The 19,030-nt window shown below is 46.2% G+C and overlaps 1 non-coding gene across 1 annotated transcript; it reads right to left on the bottom strand.

Moving 5' to 3' along the window:
* Positions 1-1,267: 1,267 nt before the first annotated feature.
* Positions 1,268-1,380, bottom strand: LOC149348219 (small nucleolar RNA U13). Its single transcript, XR_016282618.1, has one exon. It is a non-coding gene; the product is annotated as a small nucleolar RNA U13 (small nucleolar RNA).
* Between the last annotated feature and the right edge of the window lie 17,650 nt (positions 1,381-19,030).

Here is a 19,030-nt window from a genome sequence, read left to right on the forward strand (position 1 = left end):
AACGCGTACTTGCGAAACGCAGACGCCGCGATGTTGCCCGTCGCTATCCAGTGTTAGAGGCCCACGCTGATTCGTCACTCTCGGGTTAGCGTATGCCGCTACAAAGACCCCAAGTATTCAAGCCAACCTTCCCAAAAGGCGCCTGCGTCCTGCGCACCGGCCACACTGCATTAATGCCTCAAAGCGATAGGGCCGCCATCTATTAAAGTTCTTTAATATCATATAGGAGACAGCTACTTCAACTCCAAATTACAATGGCTTTCACTCAATGAACGGTGTTAACTTTAGGGAGAAAGAAACATGCAAAGAGTAGCGGCGTGACGACGTTATTTCGTGCAAAAGGATTTGATTGTAAAACATTTTATTCGCCGGGAAGAGCTTGGCAAGAGGTCGCGTTAAGTGGTCGAGAGTACATAGCCCTCGACGACTTTGTCAGCCCACTCCACCGCCAAAACTTCCGTTCTGGGGTCAGAGCTAGCCAGCACGGTCTCCCACCGCTCGAGAGAAGGAGCTGTAACTAGATCACCCGGAGGTGGCTCTATTTTGCAGTCCCACAGGATGTGATCGTAGGTAGCACGTTGGCCACAGTGTTTGCAGTTTGGGCTGTAAAGATCTGGATAAATGTGCGCGAGGAGTGATGGGGTGCGTATCGATCTCGTCTGTAGACGACGCCACGTAACCTCTTGTTCTTTAGTAAGTCTTTTGTCTGGAGGGGGGAAAATTCTCCTCTCTAATTTAAAATGATTGGTGAGATCATGATATGTGATCATTGAGTCCTTCGTGAAATTCAGGGAGCCAGACTCATCCACTGCCCGGCAAAAGGAAACGCGAAAGCGTTTCGCATATTTGAAAAGCCCGCGCTTGAAGGCCCATACGACGTCACGTAATTGTCGGCGTCTAGAACGCCCAAAGCCGGAGTCTCATCGCATATTCTTGCTGTTAGCTAACTCTCAGACGCAATTGGCTATTTTGGGCGTGATGACGGCACTCAAAACAGTGCAAGTGGCTGTGAAAGGTAGCGCTGGCGTTTGCGCTGCCTACATCCGCGATGAAAAAGTAGTTCGTTCATTCTGGTGAGCGATCCATGAGCGACCAGCCAAAAATTCCTTGCCTCGACAGGATTTCCCTTCATGTCTCGAAAACACTTCGCCATAATGCAAGCGCGGAGCGCTCCAACAACGCGCGAGCAAACGTACGCAAGCCAGAGACGCACTAGCGATGACAGGCGAGCTGTGATTGGTTTCACACCTCCATATTAGTTCTAAGGGGTCAGAGGGGCTACGTGCCTAACGTCGTAACAAGATTTAAGGCGTGGCACGTATCACGCATAGAGCGTGCGAACCCGCAACTCATCACTCCCCAGTAGAACCATAAAAGGATCAACCCAACACAGCGCTGCGAAAGCACGACCGTTTCGATAGCCGTAGGCTCTGCGCCGGTGAAAAGAGTATTGTGATCACATTTGTAGCCTTTGATTTTTATTCATTTATTCTGCCTGACTTAAATTTAAATGCTAAAAGCATTGTTACGTAAGTCCTTTAAAAGAATTTTTCAAGTGCCTGTTTTCATTTTTAGGTATCGTCGTACATGTGCTGCCGAAACGGAGCCGACGCCAGCTCCCAACAGCAACTGAGAGGGCGAACAGCGCCAACACAGCGCCCTCTCTTGGCTCTTTCGCTTGTCGAACTACTCTCCTCTCCGCATTCCTCCTTTCGCTCTTTCCGGCTGTCGCGCGCCTCGTTTTTTTTTTTTTTTCCTCGTCGGCGTCCGCTGCTCCGCTCGTTTTCTCCCGCTTTATTTTTTTTTTTTCGCCGCTTTCGCCGACGCTTGCCTCTTCGGTCGCTCTAAACCGGTGCTCTGCAACAAAGCCAACTTCTCAGGCCGCCCGTTGCGGCTGTCTCTCCCGGTCATTTCTATTTCTACGCCCGCCGCCTGTTCACCTCGCTCGCTTCGCATTGACGTTGCGTAAACGGAATTGTACTACAGTCTCGCAATGTCCCATCACAGTGATCTGCGTTCGTTCTGTACTGCAGACGCTTGCTGCGATTTATTCTTGGGCTTGCAAACAGTGTTCTCCTTTCGAGCTAAGAGCGCGTCTTGAACGAATGTGAGCGCACATTCGTACACTCAATCCACCTGTCAGACATATTCGATTCTACTTTTTATCGCTTCAAATATTTACCCTTCAAACCGGACGCTGTGGCCTTCCAAGCTTTTGTAGGCTTTAACAAAAGGGTGCCGATCTTCGTACTTGCCATCAAATAGAAAATTGGGTCCGGGTTTCAGTCCAAGCTCTGCAAATGGAACGAAAGGCTTGGGAAAAAAAGGCTATTTCATCGTTACGAATTTGCCCTGCAAAGCGCGCTGAGTGTGCGGTTGGCCAACAGTTATGAAACTGTCGGCTCCATTCGCTTTGGTGAAAACTCGATGAAATAGTTTCCACTCTTTTAGAAGAGTATTGACTTCGTGTCCTTCGGGACACGTAACTCGGCGCCGGCAAAATGGAGTTTTCTATTTTTGACGGGTGCGTTTACCCTGATGTTGAAGAAACAAGTTCTGCTGGACTCACTTGAATGCACCCGCACGCATGTCGGCCATCTCTGCAGCAAACAGGTATTTTCGAACTCTTCAGAAAAGCTATTTTTGCATCATAATGCATGCAGGTATTGGTACGCGCTATATTACGTGAGCACTCTATATAGGTTGCCGGCACATATATCATGAAAGCAGAATCATACTTTTCTTCTTAGTGGTTCGGGCGCGCAATTCGCCTGCCTATGCTAATATAGACCTCACGAAACATCCCTACTGAATCTATCGAAAACGAATAAAGCAGACTGACGAGCGCATGCTTGTTTTCAGTGCCACTAGTTCATATTTGCCTTGTAAGGAGCTGAATGTAAGGTGTCGTCGCGGTGTTCACTGGTTCTGTGCAATCGTAAAAGGCCGTTAAGTTCCAGTATTCTGCGCTTAAGGGCGCCGTAGCTGGGCCAGCGCTGCGATTAGTTTTAGACTTGCAAACCTTGACAGACGTAATTGGTTCGTCGAATACAAGAAAAAACTGCAGCTTCGAAGTAGGCCCTCCATGGCTCCCGCCTATGGCGTCGACCTTTTGGTATAACGTCACGGCCAAATCCTATTTCACGGAGGCACTTGTCAGTCACTTGCGATTTCACGCCAGAGGATTAACCGTGACGTCAAGAGATCCGACCGACGCCGTCGGCTTGAGTGCATCTTTCGAGGGGCAATCGCCGCTGCGTTCTTGAGTTGTAAATGTCTGCAATGGCAAACGCCTCTCGAAGAAGAAGATCGTTTCGTGCAGTCTGGGCAAGGATTCCCGCGATGGTTTAGACCAAAGTTAATTGCTTTCGGCAATGTTGGTTTCAAGTTATGCGCGCGCGAGCATATGCTGTGCTCTTCGATTAACTATATTGTTCGTAAACGACCTTACAAAAAGCATATCGGCCGGAAGGAACCACAGAATAGACTATAAATTGGCAGGAAAGAGATTTAGTTTGGTTTATGGGGGTTTAACGTCCAAAGGCTACTCAGACCATGAGGTACGCCGTAGTGAAGGGCTCCGGAAATTTCGACCACCTGGGGTTCTTTAACGTGCACTGACATCGCACAGCACACGGGCCTCTGCAATTTCGACTCCATCGGAATTCGACCACCGCGGCCGGGATCGAACACACGTCTTTCGGGTGAGCAGCCGACTACCATAACCACTGAACCACCGCGGCGGCAGGAAAGAGATCGATTGCAACACATGCGTAAGTTGAGAATGAAAAAGAACGTTACTCTTGTATTAGATTTAAGAGTGCTACCGTTTTGCTCAGGCGACTAAAGCAAGTGCAGCAGACAGCACATTTGGAATGCTTTGTTTTCGCTGCGGCTTACTGGAAGCTCTAGCTTGCTTATTCGATCGACGCTTGTGCAAACAAAGCGCGAAATGGATAAGCAAAGCACCGAAGCAGTACTTGCCCGCCACTAAGTGCTCGCGACCAAGGGACGACGCTCTTGAGAAATCTGAAGTAATGGCAAAGTAAACGAGAAGCGATTTACTGCAAGACTTACTTTCACTCTGGACTTGGTTGCAAACAGACAGCTAGGCGACTCGAAGCAGGTACAGTCCATTATCATAATTGCTTGAAATCGAATGGATCATGTTTGCCGCGAACCACGTCCAAGAAAAACTGGCGGGCTTGTTTATATCTCATTCGTCACAGCATTATTTTCTGCAGCCTTACCCGAAACATGCTCCAGCTCATCCATGGAAGTACAGCACTGGTAGCATGTCAATGTGCCTCCTGTTCATGCCTTTAATGATTTACAGTGTTCTATATCCACGCTGTTTGAAATGCACACCTGGGACATTATTCGTAGTTATCAGTACGTCTCTGTACATGTAAGTACAACGCTAACAACGAGAAATGAGTCTTTTTTTTTTCTGGGCATTTCTTGTTTTACAACACTTTCGCCCATTTCGCTGCGTCTGTATAAATGGCTGTTTACTCCTTCTACTGGACATGTTTAAGAGCATGAGCTCTTACTGCTTACATTTGTCAAGGACGCATCTGTTTTCGGTGAAGGTCATCATCATCATCATCATCAGCCTGACTACACCCACTGCAGGGCAAAGGCCTCTCCCATGTCTCTCCAATTAACTCTGTCCTTTGCCAGTTGTGGCCACTGTATCCCCGCAAGCTTCTTAATCTCATCCGCCCACCTAACTTTCAGCCGTCCCCTGCTACGCTTGCATTCTCTTGGAACCCACTCCGTTACCCTTAAGGACCAGCGGTTATCTTGCCTTTGCATTACATGCCCTGCCCAAGCCCATTTCTTCCTCTTGATTTCAACCCAGTCCGCCCTCTTGCGATCTCTTAACGTTACACCTATCATTTTTCTTTCCGTACCTCGCTGCGTTGTCCTTAGCTTAAGCTGAACCCTCTTTGTTAGCCTCCACGTTTCTGCCCCATAGGTGAGTACCGGTAAGATACTGATGAAGGTCATGAAGGTCAAATTTAACAAAGCAGCAACAACGTGACCACACAATATCGCATAGCAAGAGTGGGCACGTAGCGCTTGCTATGTTACCTATACTTTCGATCCATTATATATGTGCGAGTATAGCGGCCATCGAAGTGGGATCCCCGCCACACCCCGGAACCACAATGTGCATAAAATTGGCGGGCCACCTGGTCGGCTGAGAATGTCAGTGGTGTCAAGTGATATTGGCGCGTTCCTGATGATAAAGTTACTAATTGAGGTGAAGCCCAAAATATGTGGGGGATTCGCAACGACGACCTTTCCGCTCCCAACCCAAACCGTGCATTTCGATGACCTTCAGTCTGCCATACGGCCGAACCGTTTGTCGGAGGGAGTACCGGATGGCGTCAAACGAGTTGTCGTCTTCTCATGCATGTGTTTATAATTTTATTAACTGATATAACGAGGAAATATACCGGATATATAGCGAAGGTGGCTCTAAATCGCAATAGTAGTGCGAAATCCAAGGGGTAGATGGCGCTGCTTGTGCATTCTTGCACCGCGGTGAAGGCTATGGATGTTTGCTTCTCGAAGGAAAGAGCGAACGGAACTTAATTTGAATTTTTACAGCCTTTCGGGGTGCGCATGGCTCTCGTATTTTTCAGAGGTTATCTTCGATGCCTCATCTGTGCACTGGGCTTGTTTTTCAAAAATGTCCAGATGGGCTGACCGGCGGCGCTAAACGTTAGACGGCGTCAGCCAGCAGCTCTCCCAAATTCCTGATAACGGTCGCAGCAGCCGCTCCGCGGGCCGTTTCTTGTAATCTACTGCGTGGAATCTCGCGAGCCTATATAGTGCCTCAGTGTCTCTAGAATAATTTTTATTTTTATAACTAACCCTGCATGCGCACATGCTTTAGAAACTAAGTTCAGTGAACTCAACAGTGTCTCGTTTCGCAAAAATTTCCATTCATGAAAACAAAAGTTCCTGTAACTCGGCTTACCAGCATATTTACCGTAGCGTTGTTTCCACAGCTCCTAACGCCCTTTAAGCCGTATCCAGGCTGCTTTATTACATGCTAGCTGTCTGCTAGCTGTTAGAGATGATAAGGGATTGTATGACACCGGGGACGCCATATACGAAGAACAATTTCGCAGTCATCAGAAGCTTTCGACATATTCACCGTGCCTCTGTCGCCTTCTGTCTTTCGTTTGTATATTTTGGGCACCTAAACTGAGCTGAGTTAGTTTTGGATCGCAATAGTTAATGCCTCGGGCAAATATCGCCCAGAACTCACTACACGTGCGCCTCTATACGAGGGCTCAAACGCTTGCCTCTAGTTTCGGGCATGCAGACTACGATATTTATTTGTTGTTCGCTATTGTTTCCTTTATTAGTTCATTTGTTGACTTAGTATCAGTAGGTAGAATGGTAGCTTCATTACCCATGTGTACTGTCGGGGTTTGCGCCTCTATACGAGGGCTCAAACGCTTGCCTCTAGTTTCGGGCATGCAGACTACGATATTTATTTGTTGTTCGCTATTGTTTCCTTTATTAGTTCATTTGTTGACTTAGTATCAGTAGGTAGAATGGTAGCTTCATTACCCATGTGTACTGTCGGGGTTTGCGCCTCTATACGAGGGCTCAAACGCTTGCCTCTAGTTTCGGGCATGCAGACTACGATATTTATTTGTTGTTCGTTATTGTTTCCTTTATTAGTTCATTTGTTGACTTAGTATCAGTAGGTAGAATGGTAGCTTCATTACCCATGTGTAATGTCTGGGCTCATCTGCATTGTAAAGTTGCGTTTTATTGTTATATCTGCGCCATTCCGCGATCTTTTTATTTTTCTCTGAACCTCACGACTTGCCATGCACCATACGCTTGGAAGCGAATTAAGATAGTCTTGCAGTCGTGTAGTTTTTCGCCCCTGCTGTTCTCTATTCCATTACATCCTGGGGACTAAAATTTTTACGACCTCGTTCGAAGCAACTTGTAAATCGACTTCATGGTTGCGTATAGTTTTGGTTAACATTGCGTGCATGGAGAGTTACTCAGTGAACTGTTTCAACATGATAAGCGTGCAGCTATATTCCACGGCCGCAATGCACTGTAATCTATTCAGCTGATATGCATCTTAGTTGCTAGTGGCGACATCTTGCGGAGTTGCATTTCACATAGATAAGGGTGAACTATCATTTCGACGTGAAGCCGAACAAACAAAAGAAAGGAATTTAGCAATATGGAAGAAAAGCCTGCTGTCCGGACCCTAACGGCCTAACGCAAGGCTACAAGGGAACTTTGCGACGAGGAGAGAGAGGTGCAAGAAAATGATACAGAAAGAAATGTACAGGGAAGGAGAAAAGAAAACACGCTAGCTGCGGTCCCGGCGAGAGCCAGCATATTATGGCTCTGACTTAATCTTGACTAAGTCACTGCCGTCAGGAATAGTCGCGCATCGCCCTGACAGTCCCAACGACATCATCGCGAGTTTTCGCTTTCATAAGACGTCGCCGCTGCAGCGAAATTGCTCCCGAGCATACGCTTCGGTATTGCCGCATTGCACGAATTACCACGCGTTTACTGCGTGCTAAAGCATCTTATTGCATAGAGTGCAAGAACCTTGGGAGAGGCGTGTTCGCAGCCTTATCCAGATCTCCATGGCGGAGAGTTGTGTAGGCTTGGAGCGCATAACCACGTGGCGTAGTAAAAAGGGCGAGTCAGCGAAGAAGGCCGGGTCGCGTGTCTCCACAAGCTCGCTTTCAAATGGGAGCGGCACGGCTTCTGAAAAAAGCAAGCCAACTTTACCTCTTAACTTTAAGAGTAATAGTTCAATGGCCGTTAATAACAGAGCACTGTTTAGGACAGACAGAAAGTGTCTCAGTGTACAGACAACAGAGCATACATCACCATTAACAGGGACGCTGGGCACAAAACCTTGAGATGCACTGCAAAAAAAAAGCAAATAATACAAAAAATGCACATTTCTAGCAAATATTTATGATGTGCAAGGGCTGAAAAAGAAAAACGACAGGCTAACTCGTGAGATATTAGAAGCACGGGCTATCCGAGAATCTGGAGCAGGCAGCTAAAAAAAAGATGCAGATGATCTTCCATTTTTTGACATAAAAGGATAAGAGTTTCAAACAAAAATTTTAATTTCCAATGCAGCACCATCCTCGTATATTTGTTGCTTCGTTGCCCTTGTTTTTTCTCCTCTGCAGTGCTAAAAAAAAATTCAAGCTGCCTTATCACATGTCCTGACCCTCCTAACTGCGGGAGTTGATTAGAGAACTCTGTGGAACATCAGGACTGCGAGGGCAATTTCACCGCCGTCATAATCTTTCGACATATTACACGTATCTCGCTTGTCCAGTACTGTGTCTCACATTTATAATTTGTGCCTCTCAGCAATGCTGAGTTATGTTTTGATCTGAACAGGACTATCTTGCGCACGTATACCGCAGAATGCTCCATTCGCGCGCTTTCTTGCGCGTTCTAACGCTTCCCGCTAATGGCGCATGCAGGTTATGATAGCTATATTTCGTTTCTTTTTTCCCTAATTTTTTTACTAGTGCAAGGATGTAGATTAGTGAGCTTACCCCTGGTTCCTGTTTGTGCTTCTTTTCTATGCAGTGTGCCGTTGTGTCACTATATCCGCACCGTTTAGAGTTCGTTTTTTTTTTTTAATCCTCAGCTGAAGATTTGCTATGCCGTTTACGTGCAGAAGGTGCCCGACCAACACAGGTAATCGGCCCAACTTTGCCAATGGATGGTCTCACTCTGGCCCTTTGTAGCGCCGGCCCTTGCCAATGCGTGCCCAATGTTGGGCCAGTTGCTTCGGCTGCCTGGGTAAGTTGGTGACCACGTATACACTTACAAAAATATTTTATACAGTCTATAGACTGCCCATAGACTTCTGTCTATAAAGTCTATATAAGCTCTGTAGATAAATTCTAGAGAACAGTCTATAGGCAATACAAATGCTATAGACACTCTATAGACAATCCATAGATTTATGGCCACACACATTTAGCAGACGTTAGTCTGTATACAGTCTTTAGAATATGAATAGACAAAAAGAAATATCTATAGGAAGACAATAGAGTCTATAAGAACTCTAGAGACTGTCTATAGACCATTTTTATAAGGGTGAACAGCCCTGCAGTCGTGAAGTTTTTTTTTTTTCCTACTTGTCTCCTTAGTTCCATTCCCCTCGAGGCGCTCACAGACAACCTGGTTCCAAGCCACTTGTAATTCGGCTTCGGAGTTTGCGCAATTTCAGAGACCATTGCTCACAGCGAGAGTTGCGCATTCAACTGACTGTGCCTGAAGAGCGGGCAGCCATTGCACGGCCTCAATATACCGTCTTGTACTGAGCTGACCGGCATGCATATTCAGTGTTCGTGGCGACATCTTTCTAAGCTGCGCTTCACAGAGACAACGGTGAAGTCTCATTACGACGTCTAGACGAGGGTTGAAAAGAGAGAGGGGAGGATAGCGATAAGAGAGAAAGACCTGCTGACCGCAGCCTAACTACCCAATGCAACAACTACACGTGAGCTTCAGTTAGCAGTACTTGTTGGAAGGGGACAGAGAAAGAGGAGTAATAGAATGATCGAAAGGAAGGGAAAAGGGAGGAAAAGGAATACAATGCGACACAGCACCGGACGCCGTAAGTGCCCGCACTACGACTCTGACTTAATCTTGACCATATCACTGCCCATAGTTTTTCAGCGCAACGGCACACGGCCAAAGAAAAGAAGCAACAATAAAAGAAGGACGAACACAGCGCTGTGTTCGTCCTTATCTTGTTGTTTCTTTTTTTGGCCGTGTGCCATTACGCTGAAGAACTATGAGCTTAAATCAAGAATACCAACTAGCCCAAGAACTAACTCTACTGAAATATCAGTGCTGTTTGCAGACCCAACGATATCTAGGCGAGTTGTCGCCTTCGTAAGACGTCGCGCCCATGCAGCGAAATTGCTCCGGAACATTCTTCTTGGTATTACGGCACTCGTGAATTACCACACGCTTATTACGAACTAAATCATTCCATTGCTTGAAGTTCGAGAACCTCGGAGAAGGCATCTTTGCCCGCCTTATACAGCCTTTCGTGAAGAGGAGTTTTCAAGAGGTCAAACACCTGTCACCGTTGGCGTACTGAAAAACGAAGGTCTTCAGAGGAGACCAGATCGCATGTCTCAGGAGTTTCCTTCTCAATATGAGTCAGTTTCTGGGTAACTGAAGCACTTTTGTGGAGCTCTTTGGTTTGGCCATGGCACTCGTTGTTCAAAGGCTGCCATTGCGGCATTAAAATTAATCATCATCATCAACAAGAACGGTGCGGCAGAAAGCGACAAGAAGAGGACACACAACCACGTACACGCTTGCTCCGAGGTTCTTACACTCGACTTGATACAACTAGGTTTCTTAACGCGTAATAAAGACGTGGTAGTTTACGTAATGCCGCGTTAGCGACACTTACGTCCTGGGGCTATTTTGTGGCGTAAATTTACCGATGTGCCGTTAGGACTGTCACTGCCAAGTGCGGCTATTCCTGGCACCGTGCATACAACAGTGACTTCATCAAGGCCAAGTCGCCGCCCTCTGCTCGCCTGGAGCTGTGCTGCGCTGATTTTTCTTTTCCTTGCTAGTCCGTTTCTTTCAGTCTCATTTTATTCCCCGCTCCGCTCTTCCAACAAGTATACTGCTGACTGAAGCTGACGTGTCTGCCTTGCTCAAGGCTCCTAGAGTGCAATCAGGAGGTTTTTTACCCGTTATTCCTGAATTTCTTTCTCTCTTTTACCCTTTAGCCTGAATGTCACGGCGTGGGTACATACGCGTGCCTGTAATGAAACTTCGTCCTCGTCTGTGTCCAGTGTAACTCCTCAAGATGTCGCCACTAGCCCTGAAACTGCATACCAGCTCAGTACACGAAGTAATGTTGCCGCAGTGGAGCTGGTGCACCGTCGTCAAGCAGAAGCAATTGAGTGTTGTAACTCTATCTCTGCGCGTAATGTTAGCCCGAACTGCGCAACCCCAAAGCCGAAATTTCCCTCGAATGAGGTCACAAATACTTATGCCCCCAGAAGAGAATGGCGGAGACGAAAAAAGTGAGGAAAAACTGTACGACTGCGGGATTTCTGTGTAGTCACTGGCTTGGTTTCCCAACGTATGCCGCATGGCAAGTCTTCAAGTCAGGAAAAATAAAGAACACGAAATGGCGGTCACTTGCCTTTGACGCAACGCTAGAAAGTAAAAGAGCACAGACAGGGCATAGGGATAAGCTCACGACTCTACCTACTATAGCACTGTGTCTACAAAAGTACGAGAAATGAGGCCAACAAACTACAACATAAGCACGGAGAGTTTTGAGCCCGCATTAAAGCGCATGACCAGCCAGTTCTGTAGAATATTCTTGGTAGGCATACCAGTTAAGATCGCAACCTAACTTAGAGTAGCTCATGAAAGTTATATAAAAAAAAGTTGAAAAGAAAAAAAAAGGAAAGTAAAAGGAGAAATGCGTGAAAAGTGTCGAAAGCTTCCGACGGCAACGAAATTGCCTTCGGATACGGCGTCCTCCAGTGTTACTCCGTCCTCTAATCACCTCTTCCAGCTAGGAGGTTCCTATTGGTAAAGAAGGTACGGAAGGTTAAGGGTGTCAGGACCTGTGGAAGCTACGCTACGGTGAATACGCACGGAGGACAAGTTACGAAAGCTTTTGTTTTGGGGAATGAAAAGATTTGCAAGACGAGCGAATCTGTCCCAGTTCGCTGAACTCAGTTTCCAAATCGATATCCAAAGAATTGATTCTAAAGCGACACAGGCACTTACTCGTGCAAAAGCCCGTGGGTAAACGACCCGTAGGCTGTTATCTCCAACTCTGTGCAATTACGACGACTCTGTTCTGCGGATACTTCAAGCGTCGAAGAAAGCGAAACGGGAATTTTATATTAGGCAACATGCGAAGTGTCAGGGCGAACTACTTTCCGAAGCTCGACAGTCGGACGTCTTCAAAGTGAAAGAGAGAGCAAAATTTTCACTTTGTATTCTTGTCTTTTTTTCGGAACGGCGCGTACGGCGTTAATACACATGAATAACCACATGGAATTAGCTGGCTCTTAGCAAATAATTTGCACTTGCATTTATTCCCTAAACTTCTCTTAGGGTTTCGGTTTTGAGCAGCCGAAAGGCGGTTCTGACGTCATCGGTACGTTCCAGATCACGTGAAGCACAGAAAAATTGTAATATAATGAATGCTTGCTGACTCGCTGTCATTCCAGCTCCTGAAGCCGGCTGTGGGAATAGTGGAAGCTATTAAACCACGAATCATAGAATATATTGCATCTGTCTTCTGCAACTCGGGCTAATGTTCGCTTGTAATTGTTTTCCAAGGGAGTAATGACTGCTCTTTAAGGAGTATTGCCTTCGACAACGATGCTAGTTCCCATAAGATTGAGCCGTTTAGCATCCTCAGTGCACCATAGCCAGGAATACAGGACCAGGGTTCTTTTGCTGTGGCACACGCACTTTGCTGCCCAGACCTCGCGGCGTCGGGCTTCTACCCTGTTTACCAAGGTTATGAAAGATCCAAAGGGTAGGCAGAGCTTCGCGTCATACAATCAATATCTCCGACCCCGACGCGGTGGCTTAGTGGTTACGGCGCTCGGCTGCTGACCCTAAAGACGCGGGTTCGATCCCGGCCGCGGCGGCTGAATTTCGATGGAGGCGAAATTCTAGGAGCCCGTGTACTGTGCGATGTCAGTGCACGTTAAAGAACCCCAGGTGGTCGAAATTTCTGGAGCCCTTCACTACGGCGTCCCTTATAGCCTCAGTCGCTTCGGGACGTTAAACCCCAATAGGCCAATAAGCCAAGCCAAATATCTCCGATGCAGCGCGTCGTTGTTATCGTGGTGTCGTCAAAAGCCACCATCATTCTTGCATACGACAGTATGCCGAAGGAATAGGGCACAGTTGGTGGATGTATCACATTCTGGCCTTTTATTTATATCCTCCTCCTCACAGTAAAATGTCCAGATCACAGTTTTAAATTACACCCGTACCGCATGGTGTTGACAGCATAGTTAAAATATAGGCTGCTGGCAAAGATAAGGCACGCAAATTTAGTTTCGGAATATTTGCTTTAAATTTATTTTTCTATGTGTGCGTGTTTCTTAGCAGTTTATATTGCTTAAGTAGGATGAAACTTCCAGGCTTACTTTCGTGGTGGTTATTTTTTACATTTAATTTTTCATTTGAGAAATTGTGAAATGTACATCGGTGTGGTCTGTTGAGCTGGATTGTACAGCAAAGTGGACCTTTGTAGCTCATGCGGATCAATAATTAAACTATTTTTGATCTAAAGTTATTATATCTTTTATTTTTCGTTTTAGCGAGAAAGGTTCTAGTACGAAATTGATCGCCGCAAACACTGAAGGTCAGCACTGCTTTTATATTTTCTTAATGAGCAATGTGATTCAAAATATTGAACGCCAGAAATATGGCTTTCCTGCACTGCATATTTATAAACTGCAGTATGTTGCATTTCTTATGCATGAAGTACATCCGCAGTTTGGCATATTTGATGATGTAGGAGACATTAACTTCATTTCGGCGATGGTGCCACGCACAGCGAAGCCATTTTTCAATTACGCAACGCGCCAAAGCCAACTCAGTAAGCTTGGAAATGCTTAATATTGATGTCCGATATTTCTGACCAAACTACCGGGTCAGAAGGTTTTAAAAACAGAGCTAAAGTTCGACGCTGATGGCCATCAATTTCGCAAATAACCTTGTCCGCTAAGGTCAAAAATAAAAGTTTATTCATTAATTTAAGTTGATTAATCGTCTATCTGTTGATCCATATTAGGTGCATAATGTCAGTCTTGCTGTACAGTCCTGCTCAGCAGACCGCACCGATGTATCTATCAAAGCTTTTAAAATAAAAATATGTAACTGAGCCGTTGCTTTAGAGAAAAAATTCTGACCATCATCCCTATACAACAAACATTTAGGCTGCGCAAGTTAGCCATGCCATCCTTGAGATGACAAATTGAACGGCTCTGAGAGGGCAAGTGGAATGAGGTGCAGAGAACAATGAAACGAATTTAATAGTGAATGCAAGGACAAAATAAGGTGCAAGAGGGCTTAACGTCCCAAAGCGACTCAGGTTATGAGGGACGCCGTAGTGAAGGGCTCCGGAAATTTCGACCACCTGGGGTTCCTTAACGTGCACTAACATCGCACTGTACACGGGCCTCTAGGATTTCGGCTCCATCGAAATTCGACCACCGCGGCCGGGATCGAATCCGCGTCTTTCGGGTCAGCAGCCAAATGCCATAACCACTCAGCCACCGCGGCGGCGCAAGGGCAAAATGGTAAATACAAAATGGAGTAGCGCTTTAATGTCTCGCATAGACACATGTGCTATGAAACATATCGTTGTGAAGGGCTCCGAATGAATTTAAACCACTTGGGGCTATTCGACATGCACAGACTTCGAACAGCTCAGTGGCCCCTTTCGCGTTTCGCCTCCACAGAAACGATGCCGCCGTGGCCTAGTACCCGAGTGGCCTGACCCCTTAGCCACTGCGGCAAGAAGTAAATGCAATGGCAAAAGGAATAACAAATGGTGCGGCAAATGGAATGGCGAATGAAGGAGTTAATGGAATGGCAGATGCAATGGATAGCAAATGGAATCGGAGACGGAATGGACATCCTGAGTCATGGCTGAGGTCACTTGCCTCCTTCTGTTACTTTGTTTGATTGTGGCCGGAATCGATCGGCCCATGAATCGAAACTACACTTTAAGTAGAAAGGAGTTCATTGGGAGCAAGCTGTACTCTAGCGCGATTCCTTTTATAAAATGGACTGCGCTAGAGGAAAGCTTACTCCCTTTAAAAAAGGCGATTGCGCTAAAGGACAGCCAACCGCCTTTCTACTCCCATAGGCGTATTCGTTCTTAGAGTGCATAGAGTTGTGGAAAAGGGGGTTTATAATTAGGGTTTTTGCAGGCTTTGCAGCACGTGTCGAGTGTGCGGAGTTTAAAGGAATGAATTAAACTGGGAAGCCGAAGCTTTCCCTCTTCATTTCCCCGATGCGCTATTCAGCCGAAGCATTAATTTTCCCGAGTGTTTCGAAACAAGACCCTTTACGCAAGAAAAGCCGAGACCTTCCGTTCCATTCAAACGATGCCCAGACTCCATTGAAGCCAGTTATTTATTCTCGCTTTCGTCATTATTTGAGCATTAATATGGCGTAGTATTGCGATCGCGGGTTTTCCGGGGTAATCCTTAGCGCGCCGTCTCTGGTTACATCACATCAGCGCTGTTGAACTCGGCCCACTTTCTTGCGTAATTAACGGGTGTAATGGCTAATCTAGCTAAGTATAAGTGGCCGCGAATGCTAATCAACGTCTGGCATACGGAAAGCGCCGTTGCCACGAATAATGAAAAAAAATGCTATTATTAGCTCAGATGCTACTCTTATGTACCTAAAAAAAAAAAAAACCTTCTTGCGCCAATTAGCACAAGTGTCTGCGCACTGTCTGAGCGCACTGCTTATCTGCGAGAATGGAAATGGAGCGCTTGCGACGGCGTTATTTAAAATTATGAATCGATTAGCGTATGGTAACTTTTTTTCGCTTGTGTCCGTTTAGAACTGAAGTTTTAATGGGGAGTGCTAGCTGCTTCGTGTGTAGTGGATGAAGCTCATTTATTCTCAATATTGATCTGACACTCAAAGTGCAAGTTTGTTTTATGCGCGGTGCGTGAATGTGACCGAATGGGATGAAATGACTGGAACTCAAAAGAGGAGCAAAAGTGATTGTGCAACGGTTGAGGTAAGGTGCACAAAGCATAGGACTGAAGGATAAAACCGCAGGCATAATGGGTGCTTAGACGATGATGAATTCAAACAGCGGGCTTTAGGAATGGGTTATGAGGATATTTTTTGTAATGAAGGAGTGGTGAAACTAGCGTCAGACAAGATTGTCAAGGACCTCAATAGGAGAAATTTTAGAGCCTTGTAGGGAAGTTGCATAAATGATTGGGTCGTCGACAACGGCCGTAATTTTTTCGCTCTCTGTGCTTGTCGTAACGAGCACAAGGGAACTTTAGGTATTCCCTTCTTTTTGTCAAAAAGGCACACCATAGGCCAGAAACACGTGCCTTCCCTGTTCCCCTGGTCGTAATTTCAGCAGAAGACGTTTTTATAAAATCAGAGTGCTTGTTTTCTGAATTTCCTGCGAACGTTCTTTTCATCGTCGTTACAGAACATCACGTGAAACCAGGTACTTGGCGCCGTTTATATTTGGCGGAAGAAGATAATGCAGTGTAGGTCAGATATTTAGGGGAATCCCCAAGGTGGTGTAGATTTGTAATAAGGGAGAGTAATTACTCATTGACGTTTGGCTGCGCTTGGGTGGAGGTCAGTGATTAATTACTCTTTTATTACAAATCTATTCCACCTTGGGGGATTCCCCTGAAACATTTGACTAACACGGTTCCCACTTCGAGTTATTGATCAATTCGCCCACGCCCTACCATAAGCTTGCCGTCCCGGTTAGCCCAGTTGGTAGAGCGACTGCTCCGGTGAAGCGGTGGTCCCGGGTTCGAACCCCGGACCAGGACGAATTTTTCTTTAACTGCGAAGTTTCTGAGAAAGCTGTATAGCTTTTCTTTGTAGCCGTATGGCTGCGCTTGGGTGGACGTCAATAAGTAATTACTCCCTTATTACAAGATAATGCAGTGAACCCCATAATCCCTAGCTGGAGCTACGAATCGACACATCCATGCACACATAGCTAGAAATGTACCGTCCACCGGAAACGAACACATGCACCAGAAACCAGGTCCTCCATGGTCAATCCGGAGTCCCCTTTGTATTAAGATGCACAATGCCAGAGAGACGACGGATGATAGCGATGAACAGAGGTGCACCTCAGAACTTACGTAACCAAATAACCCCGGCTGGTATGCTACCGGAGACCTACACTTGGGGTATCTTATTTAGTCGTTCCTAGTGAATAGTAATTTCAATATTATGATTAGTAATTTCATTATTCAAATCACCCTTCCGCGTCTAGACCGGTTTGTTTTGCAGTTATGTTCAATTGATAATTCCTTAAGTATATTTTTATAATAATTTAAAGAGCTGTTGTTTCTTAAGCATTCTAATATCTAGGGCTGTGTTCGCATATCTAACCGTACCTGAGCCCTCTGTGATCAATGTGTTTTTTTTTTCCATCCTTCCGTTTTGTAACAGCATTCAACAAAGTATCAAAGATTCCGTGACTTTAAGTGCCTCTCCAGACTTAAAATTCGCTGTTGGATGCGATCTTTCAAACCCTTATGGGATTTCAGCACATCTGAAACATTTATTTCCAATCATTGATGCGAGAATAAGTTATTTTTACTATTATTATTAACAGTAGTTGTAGTGGTGGTGGTAGTAGCTGTAGTAATTGTAGTTGTAGTACTAGTAGTAGTAGTACTAGCTGTAGTAGTGGTGGTAGTGTGGTGGTAGTAATAGCAGCAGTAGCTATAGCAGCAGCAGTAGCACGCAATAGCAGCAGCAGTAGCAGTGGTAGCCGTAATTTGTATGAATTTTCCGAGCATTAGAAATTTAACAGTTATCTGAAGTTCCGAAAACTTCATTATGTGCTAACCTATGCACTCTCGAAGCGTAGCCATACAGCTAATTGACGTACGCAGACCGAGTCGGTAATGAGCTCGCCGAAGACATTTCGTCTACCGAGCCGGAGTACCCGGGTTCGAACCCGACCGCGGCGGCCGCGTTTCGATGGAGGCGAAACGCAAGAGGCGCCCGTGTGCTGTGCGATGTCAGTGCACGTTAAAGATCCCCAGGTGGTCGAAATTATTCCGGAGACCTCCACTACGGCACCTCTTTCTCTCTTTCTTCTTTCACTCCCACCTTCCTCCCTTCCCTTACGGCGCGGGTCAGGTGTCCGCCGAGATATGTGAGACAGTTACTGCGCCATTTCCTTTCCTCAAAAACCAATTTACATTTTTTAAGACATTTCGAACCGTGCGCGTGCGTTCCATCGCGAATGCTAGCAATGCGTGTGACCTACTGCCAGTGAGTCTGACACCGAACGACGCTACCGTCGAAGTAGGGCTAAACCTGCCTCTTCAGCTGGATACATATCCAACGCACTCTCCTTGCAAAAAATACAAACAACACGTATGCGCTGCAGGAACTTTTTCCCTCAGCTGCACTGATTGCTACAACCCAGCTAGCTGGAAGCAGTTTGGTGTTTACTGAGGATTTACTTTTAGGTATATTTGAATAAAATCTCTTCCCCAGCAATACAAAGCAAAACTTCGACGTATTTACTCAGACTCTAGTCGCGATGTAGAATTGGGGCCGACGGATGGGCTGATTCTCGGAGCCGAGGCCACAGACAACTGGGCCAAAGACATTGCGAACATTTTTAACCCGAATCTAAACAAGACTGTTCGACTCGTTCGAGCGGACTCCTTATCTGCCTGCAGGCCTGCCACTGTTTCTCCCGGTGTTCCATTTAGGTTTGCCTTCGTCAATTTTTTTACGTGTTCGATTCGTGTCCTGCAGCGCCCGGAAGAAAAGAAAGCAGTTGAGCGGGAGATAACGCCTTTGCCATCGGCGTCCTTGGGGAAGAGGGGGAGAGGGAAAACGCACAGCCTCGCATGTAGCATGTAGCAGGTGCGTGGTTTCATTGTGGGCGTCCGCGGTCTCGCCCAAACCGGTCTGTACAAAGAGTTTTGTCACAAAAGATGCGTGCAGCGCTACACAAGCTGCGACGTGTGTAAAGAGTGCTAACTACTTGTTTACCGAAGCATATTGGAAAGCTGGGCTAGTTGTAGGTTGTTCATGATGGAATGTGTAAACGCGTACAAACAAAACCCAGAGAAGATACCACAGGATAGGCTCCTTATCCTGCGGCGCCTTATAAAAGGCGCCTGTCCTGTGGTATCTTCTCTGTGTTTTGTTTGTACGCGCCCACAAATTCCATCGTTTACCGAAGCATGTCTTTCGT

This window comes from Amblyomma mixtum, chromosome 4 (assembly GCF_055824585.1).
Source record: "Amblyomma mixtum isolate Tamu chromosome 4, ASM5582458v1, whole genome shotgun sequence".
NCBI lineage: Eukaryota > Metazoa > Arthropoda > Arachnida > Ixodida > Ixodidae > Amblyomma > Amblyomma mixtum.